The sequence below is a fragment of the Etheostoma spectabile genome, chromosome 20 (genome assembly GCF_008692095.1).
Source record: "Etheostoma spectabile isolate EspeVRDwgs_2016 chromosome 20, UIUC_Espe_1.0, whole genome shotgun sequence".
NCBI lineage: Eukaryota > Metazoa > Chordata > Actinopteri > Perciformes > Percidae > Etheostoma > Etheostoma spectabile.
The window spans coordinates 3,306,048-3,313,804 of record NC_045752.1 but is presented as its reverse complement, the minus strand read 5'-3'; the positions used below and the strand labels follow the sequence as shown (position 1 = coordinate 3,313,804).

At 41.9% G+C, this 7,757-nt stretch overlaps 1 protein-coding gene across 4 annotated transcripts in view; it reads left to right on the top strand.

The window, feature by feature from the left end:
- grin3ba (glutamate receptor, ionotropic, N-methyl-D-aspartate 3Ba) overlaps positions 1-7,757 on the top strand; it is a 113,509-nt gene that overhangs the window by 98,235 nt on the left and 7,517 nt on the right. The gene's annotated exons all lie outside the window — the stretch shown is intronic.

Sequence of the window (7,757 nt, the reverse complement as noted above, 5' to 3'; positions counted from 1 at the left end):
AAGTCATTTCCTTTCCTGTTATCAGAATAAATCACCATATGATCATGGCAAGCACGGGGAAATGAAAAGCCACAGAAAAGAGCCAGGAATCTCACACTGCTGTCACACTTTCATGTTTAACAAAGTTCACCTTTGCTTCCTTTTCCTCATCTTGCTCCTTCTAAAACTCGTGTATGTGTACTACCAGACTTTTGAAAAAAAAGTCTAAATTCACACAAGTTTAGCACTGTAAACAAAGTACTAAAACATTACCAAAATATATATGCTGCATGAAGTGGAACATGCCGACCTATATACAGTATATGTACTGGCTTCGGTTACAATATCCTGCAAAAAACTGACATGAAATCCTCATACTCTGCAAACATAACTGCAACTTGCTTAACAGAAGCTTTACTTTTATGAGACTAAATGCCATTGTGTTTATAGCTAATGATACATTGCCTGTAATAATTTACTTTTTGCTAAATAGATAAGTTCCTGTGCTCAACCATTATAGCCAGATGTACATTAGTATGTCTAGTAGCAGCAGTAATGACAACAGTGAAAGTAGTAGAAGACGTAGTTTCCTTTAGGGATCTGTGGATGCTATGAACTGAATACACATGAGCAGTGGGATGTTTTTTACAGAAAGGGTGAATTGCATCCCTTTTGCAAATAAAGGCTGCTGACCTGTCAAAAGAAATAATGTCTCTGCTCTAATAAAGATCCAGTGGTGCCTTTCATTGACGTAAATAAAGGTCCCAGCCATTATAGCGATTTTTTTATTGTATTCTAGTCAGATGTCATTTGCACATGTACGCCTTCCGAAGGTGACTTTGAAGGGAAATTTCCACTGGCAGAACAAATTTATTGGATGCATCAAGCTTTTAACCTCTAACCCAAACTTAGCTTAGTCACTGGAAGGAATGTACAGGTATAGAATGAGTGTGTGCACTCGTGCCTGGCTTTGATGTACGTTTTCGGGCATGCATATTTCACGTTTGTATGCACTTCCAGGTGTATTTGTTTCAGTTCAGCCTTTTTCCTTTCTTGTTCCACCTCTGAGGCAGATATAGTAAGGGTGCCACATGGGACCAAACACTAACTTAAGATACCATTTCTCTGTCAATCAAAGTGTGAACTCAGAAAGACCCCACTCTCCATGCTTCCTACTCACTGTACAACGCTTGTTCACTGGAGATCTATTGCTTTCTTTACTGCATAAGACAAAATGAGCCAAGAGACATATTGCTGCAGCATTACTTATGATTATGAGGATGAGAAAGCACGTCTCATTGCAATGAGTGGGTCAGTTTGATGACTACTTGGTTCATTGTCTACATGAAAAGGCGGGCGAGGAATCCAAGCTGCCTTTGGTTAGCCCCCAGAGTCTACAAGGCAGAATGAGATGGGAGTGAATAACTCAAAAAGTCTGAGCGGTGAGAGGAAGAAAGAGCAGGAAATGGTCCAGACAGGAAATGTGAGAGAGGAAAAGCACAGAAGGAGGAGAGGAGATGGGAAAAGTAAGTAAGAGAAAGAACGACAAAGGCAAAGAAAGGGAGAGCCAGTGAGGGGGTGTGAGCGAGGTGGGAGTTGAGCACAAGAAGGAGATAGAGGGCTTTCATTTGCCCACTGCCAGTTTGCGCCTTCCTGCACAGCGAGTGATAAAAGAGGCAGCCAACAGAGTTCCCTAATCAAGACAAACCTTCACCCCAAGCAGATGGAGTGCGGGAGGGGGAAGAATGGACAGAGAGAGAGAAAGGATGGAGGGGAAAAAAGAGAGGGAGTGTTATTTGCTCCATGTGAGGATGCAGGCAGGATTTATAGAGCGGTTTGCTGTGAGGAGATACAGGAGACGAGAGAGAGGAATTGGGACACTGGAGACGCTGTAGGCGAGGGGCTGCTGCTGAAATCTTCAGGCTTCTTAAGTGGAGAGAGGTGTGGGGGCGTCGCTGTGCGTCTGTTTTCACTGAGTGCTGTTGGGAGATGTTTGGGACAGCCTAGACAAACACCATTAATAAAATTGCCACCGAACATGCAGCCACTTGCTGCTTGTTTGTATATATATGTGTGTGTGTGTGTGTGTGTGTGTGTCCGTCTGTCCGTGTGTGCGTAAGTAGTCTACACACGCTCAGTCAAGCACGTCTGAAGATCAAAATGAGGGCGGCAGAAGAGATAGTTTGTTGCCAGGATAGCTCACGTCTGGCAGGAGTAACGTACAGACGCCTTTGTTTTTGTGGTGTGTGTGTGTTGTGTTTGTGTGTGTGTGTGTGTGTGTGTGTGTGTGTGTGTGTGTGTGTGTGTGTGTGTTGAATTATAAAGTAAGATAGCCTCCATCTAAAAAGCAATATGCCTCACAGAAGGCACCGGTTAAAGGAAATCAAGTTAAGTAGAGCTAAATCGATTATGCGATCGTTTAAAAATTAATCACCAACTATTTTTAATAAGCAATTCATCATTTAAGCCATTTTTCAAGCTATAACGCCAGAACAAATCCCTTGTTTCAGTTTCCCAATTGTGGAGATTTGGTACATTTCTCTGTCTTGAAATAAACTGGATATCTTTTTTCGGGGGGGATTATTGATTGGAAAAAAAGACACGCAATAAAAAGATGTTACCTATAGGGCAGGGCAGTATATAAAATGTACTGAATAATAGATATTATGAATCTCTTAGCAACCTCATGTTACAATTTTTAATAAATGTCTGCTGTACAAACCGACAGCCATTGATGGCTGCAACAACCAATGACTTCTAAGCAGAAGTCGAGCCAACCAATCAGCCGACAGCTCAGTATCTTTAACGGTTCATACTGTAATTAAATAGGACAAACACATCAAAGAGCAGAAAAATTGTTACGTTTGTAGTTTAAAGTGAATCTGGTCATTCAGCTTGATATGATAGAAATCTCTAATATAGATCCTCGGCTCTGCTTTATCGCTGATGAAATCATTATAGCTTTAACATTTTCCACATTCAATAAAAGAGGGGAGGGGGTCCTCTGGCACACAGGAACATGCGTGTTTTACATTTCGAGCAGCCATTAATGGAAGACCAATGGAACTCTACATTCACAAAGTCAAACTTTATGAAAAGAAGTACAAGAAAAATACTTTAATACTTGCTAGTGTTGGATTATGAGATAATCCTTTAGAACTACAGCGCAAAACACAAAAGAAGGCAGTGCTTAAGATGTCATAAAGCAGACATATTCCAAAGAAAATCATTTTTAAAGTTATGAAAGATCACACATTTTTTTGCTTTGGAAAACAGTTCCACTTTCTGTCTGTATTTGAAAAGTAGTAGTACATTTTTTTATTTATTTTTTTTACAAGCCTAGATAAAGTGTTTTGGAATCCATCTTGATGTGCACCGGTGTGTGAGTGTGTGAGTGTGTGAGTGAGTGAGTGAGTGAGTGAGTAGGTGTGTGGGGGATTTGACTGACAGCTTTGGGACTTGTGACGGAATGTGAGGATGTCTGGGGGAAAGAATCAAAACAAATGACAAGTGGCTGCCCACTCCTATTTCACTATTTGACTGAGTGCTCTAAAGAAATGCAGATGGAGACAGAAAAATGGTCTGTCTCTCTGCTCGGGGGCGGGTTAGAACGAGGAGAGGGCCGAACAGAGACAAAGCAAAGGACTCGAGAGAGAGGAGAGCCGAAAGATAAAGAGAAGAATTGAGTGAAGCAGAAATTGAACGGGATTGAAGGGATGACGGAGGTAAGGAGCGCACAGACAGTGGGAGAGACTAGCGGGCAATGGTGGGAGAGAAATGACCTCGGACACGGGAAGAGGAGGAAGAAAAAAAGAGGAGAGAAAGGGAAGGTAAAGGAGGCCGAATGTAAAGGGAGGAAAGCTAAGACGGTCTTTGTCATGTAGGAAGCAGACTGTGACAGTAATTTGGACCTTTGCTATTCTCTGTTTCTGTCCGCAACCCCCACCGGGCTCACACACCTTGACAGCCAACACACACGCATATAAACAGCTGCCAAGTCCGTGGCAGTCCCGCACACACAAAAAACCCTGTTGGAAGGACTGTCTTTCACTGCAGTACAGATGAAATGAAACAAACAACCCCAGGAGGCCTTGTAAAGCAATACATGTCCTCTTTTGATCCAAAGCTGAGGGACAGATTTCTCTCATTTTGTTTCTGCAGAAATGGGGACTGTAATGCAAAACAGATGTAATTTCCAAGTCTGGGAAGGGCACGCTAACATTTATCTCTAGCTTTCAAGTTGTGTAATGATACATGAACGTGCCGCATTTGAAATTAAAGCAATGAACAGCGGTGGGAAAAGTACTTAGGACTGTTACTTAATTAAAAATATTGTGGGTATATAATTGAATTGCAGCATGTTTTATTGCTGCTTCTAGTGCCATTACTCCCCTCACTTCCTGTGTTGCACCTTTTAACATGAGGGAAATAAGGAAGTCCGAGACAATACTGATCAAGTGATGCTGAAACCTTTTCTACAAATCAAGCACAGATTAATATTTAATGTGCTATTATAATGATTTGCATTACTGACTACATAATTAAAATATCTTTGAAGTAGTTTAATTCTTATCTGTGACAGCGCCAGGTCCTCTAATTGCACATTATTTTGTTGCATGCAAACATTACTGGGTAAAGCAATCAATATCCACAGCTGTCATTTACATGTACACATGGTGTAATATTCTCCACTGATATTTGAAGAAAAGTCTCACACCACTACACAGTACTTAACCATGATAGTTATCTATATACATTTAACTAACAACTAGTATAAAAACTGTTTGTTATGTTATTATGTAAACAAAAATCGACATTAATCATCAATAATTCAACAGTAATTACAAAAGGAACACCATCAACAGAGGAAAATGATCCACAATAGAGCTCTAATGTCATGTTAACTTCCCCTGCAAATGGATTTGAACTGGCCTTTGTACAAAACTTGAGTTCCGTATCTGTGGTATCTGGCTCAACAGAAGTACATGTCCATGATAATTGCCTGACGTCCGGCGCTTGATGCCCCTCGCCTTCCCACCTCAACGCGTTGCCGTTCTAAAACTCCGTTCGCTTCAGCTCACAGCAACAAGCTTCAAGCTAGCAAGCTACACGCTGAAATTGGAAAGAAAATGGGGACGGTGCAACCAGGCAGGCCTGCTTTGTTCTTTTGGGGAATGATTGTAAAGATTTACAAAGAATGGGGCGGCCTTTAGCTCACCCAGTGGGAGCGTTGGCCCCATGTTGGCTGAGTCCTGCAGGGTTCCAGTCTGACCTGCTGCCCTTGGCTGCGTGTCATCCCCCGTCTCACTCCCCCTTTCCATTCTAAGCACTTTCACTGTAATAAAGTGAAAAAGACCCAAAAAACTGGGATGTTTTGGGACCGTTTGCCGTTGCTACCGACGAGGTACACTCGGCCATACACTGGTAACAGCAAATTAAGCTTAACCATGTATCCAGCTAAATTAAATAGCTCACTTTACTGTATTGCGTGAACAGTTAACTTCATTTAAATTGTATGTCGTGTTTTCTTTTGCGCGGTGCAAATGTTCCACTGAAATAATTTCTTTCCTGAGACCTGGGCTGCATCTCCTAACCCTTATTTGATAGCTCCTGGAATCCTTGGTCCTTGGTTGAACTGGAAGTTGTTCTGTCCCTCCTCCGTGAAGGCCCTCTCAAAGCTCTTATTTCTGCCCCGAGGACTGAGGGCGAGCATCGAGGAGGGATCACCAAAGAGCTATAGGGGAGGTTAGCTAACTCCGCCGGTACAGCTGACAAATTCATGTAAGGAAAGGACGTCTCATAACTCAAAAACGCATTCGCTCCTTGCCTCTTTCCTCCCGGGATTTCCTTGTGCAGCCCAGGTTGGAGAGCCACCGTCGCTGTATTCGTAGCTTTGGGCCACTCGAGATGATTGGCATTGGTTTAAAAAAAAGAAAAGAAAAAGAAAATCCGAATCCAGTTTTTTTTCTCCTATCCCAGAGAGTATTTGTGAACTAGCCAGACCTTATTCCACAGCGCTGTGGAGATAGGTCTTGCACTATGAGTCTATGTAACCGGAGGGGATGAGTCTATGGTGAGGGTGGAGTAGATGCTCTGTGCCATAGACTGCAATAAGTGTTTTGCAACTGATGGCTGTTGTGATAAGGGTCAGGGTAGGTGAGAGGTAGGAGGTCTGATTAGTTTGGATGCTGTGTGGGGGATTTTTATGGAACCTGGAAGTGTGTTGACAACAAAGGATTGTCCATAGTCGGGGAGGTGTGATATTCTCTTTTAACACATTCAGATTATATCTTTTCTGTCAAAGTATATTATAAAACTGGCAGTAAAAATAGTATAAAACATGTTTTATAGGATGATGGCTGAACTAGTTTGAAGTATCATGTACTTAATATTCTTCAGGCAAGCCTAAGGGACCCAACTAAAGGAAATGTAGTCAAGTAAGAAATTAATAATAATCCAGCACACAGGAAAGTAAAAAATACCCTAATTATATTAACTGGTGGTGACAAAAGGAGGAGTATTTTGTACACGTAAATTTCATTTTTTATCTCAGAACAGAAACAATAAATAGCTGACATTTCCTCATCTGAATTTTGAGTTACTTCCAATAATACATGGTGCTGCTGAACCGACTCCTCCCACATAGTGTTTTCATTTACACAGAAGCAATTTATATTACACTGATAAATCATCACAGGGTGACCACAGCCACGTGAATGCATAACCCAAAGGGAACATAACTACCTGTAAGGTGCACGGTTCAGGTAAAATATGAGCATATTTTCACTCTGTCAGTTGTAGGGGGGGGGGTTGAGTCAATCTTGATCCCACTGTAACCCCGGAGACCACTTGATGTCAGCCCAAAAATCTGACAGATATGGGATGCTGGGAATGGGACTGAGCTTCGGGCACTTTGGCAATTTGTCATTTTTATCTTGTGAAGTGTTTCATATTGTTGGACAACTCTAGTGTCTGTATGCCTCACAAGGCTCCAACAGAAAGACAAGCAGTTAGGAAAACGTCTATAGTGTGCTCCCTGATGCTTCAGATGCCTTTTTAGAAGTTGACATTAATCCCAGAAGTCTATCTCTCGCCTGGGCAAGCACTAATCCATCTTTTTCTCTCCCGATACCAATTCTAATAACTAAACTCAAGGCACCTCTCTTAAAAAGATTTGTAAACCTCACGGCATAGCTCTCTTTGGACTCATTTTTATAGAAGGTAACATGAGGCCAGGGATTGGTCCTGTGGCAGCCTGATAGCGGGAACACTGAATTTTTATAGCCACACTAACAAATTAACTGTTTTTACTGTGGGTCACATCTGGCCAATACCTTAATACCACTTAAAAAGGACAATATTGGCTCGATGCTAATCAGGCATTACCTTTGCAAAGACACCACGCTGATATTTGTCCTCCAGGCTTATCCTGGCATTAGATATGCCTGCTATTTTGTTGTGAGAAGCCTCTGAAGCTGTAATAAAAAGAGGAAAAGATAGCTCAATACCAGAATGTGATCCACTACTGTGTGTGCTCTGTACCATGAGGGTCGCATCCATCAGCTTTGGTGGTTATGTGTGTTGTTTCCCTACACAGATACTACCCCAGAAAAAAAAACAAAGACAGTGTGCACTGTTTTATGCACTGCACCTGGTAGTAAAAAGTGTTGATTCTGACTCCAACTGAAATCTGTAAACCCATAAATCTGTTTTTCCGGAAGGCATCTGCCCTTTGGCTAAACGCACCTGGCTGAGTGTGGTTTCCTATGCATAAAAAA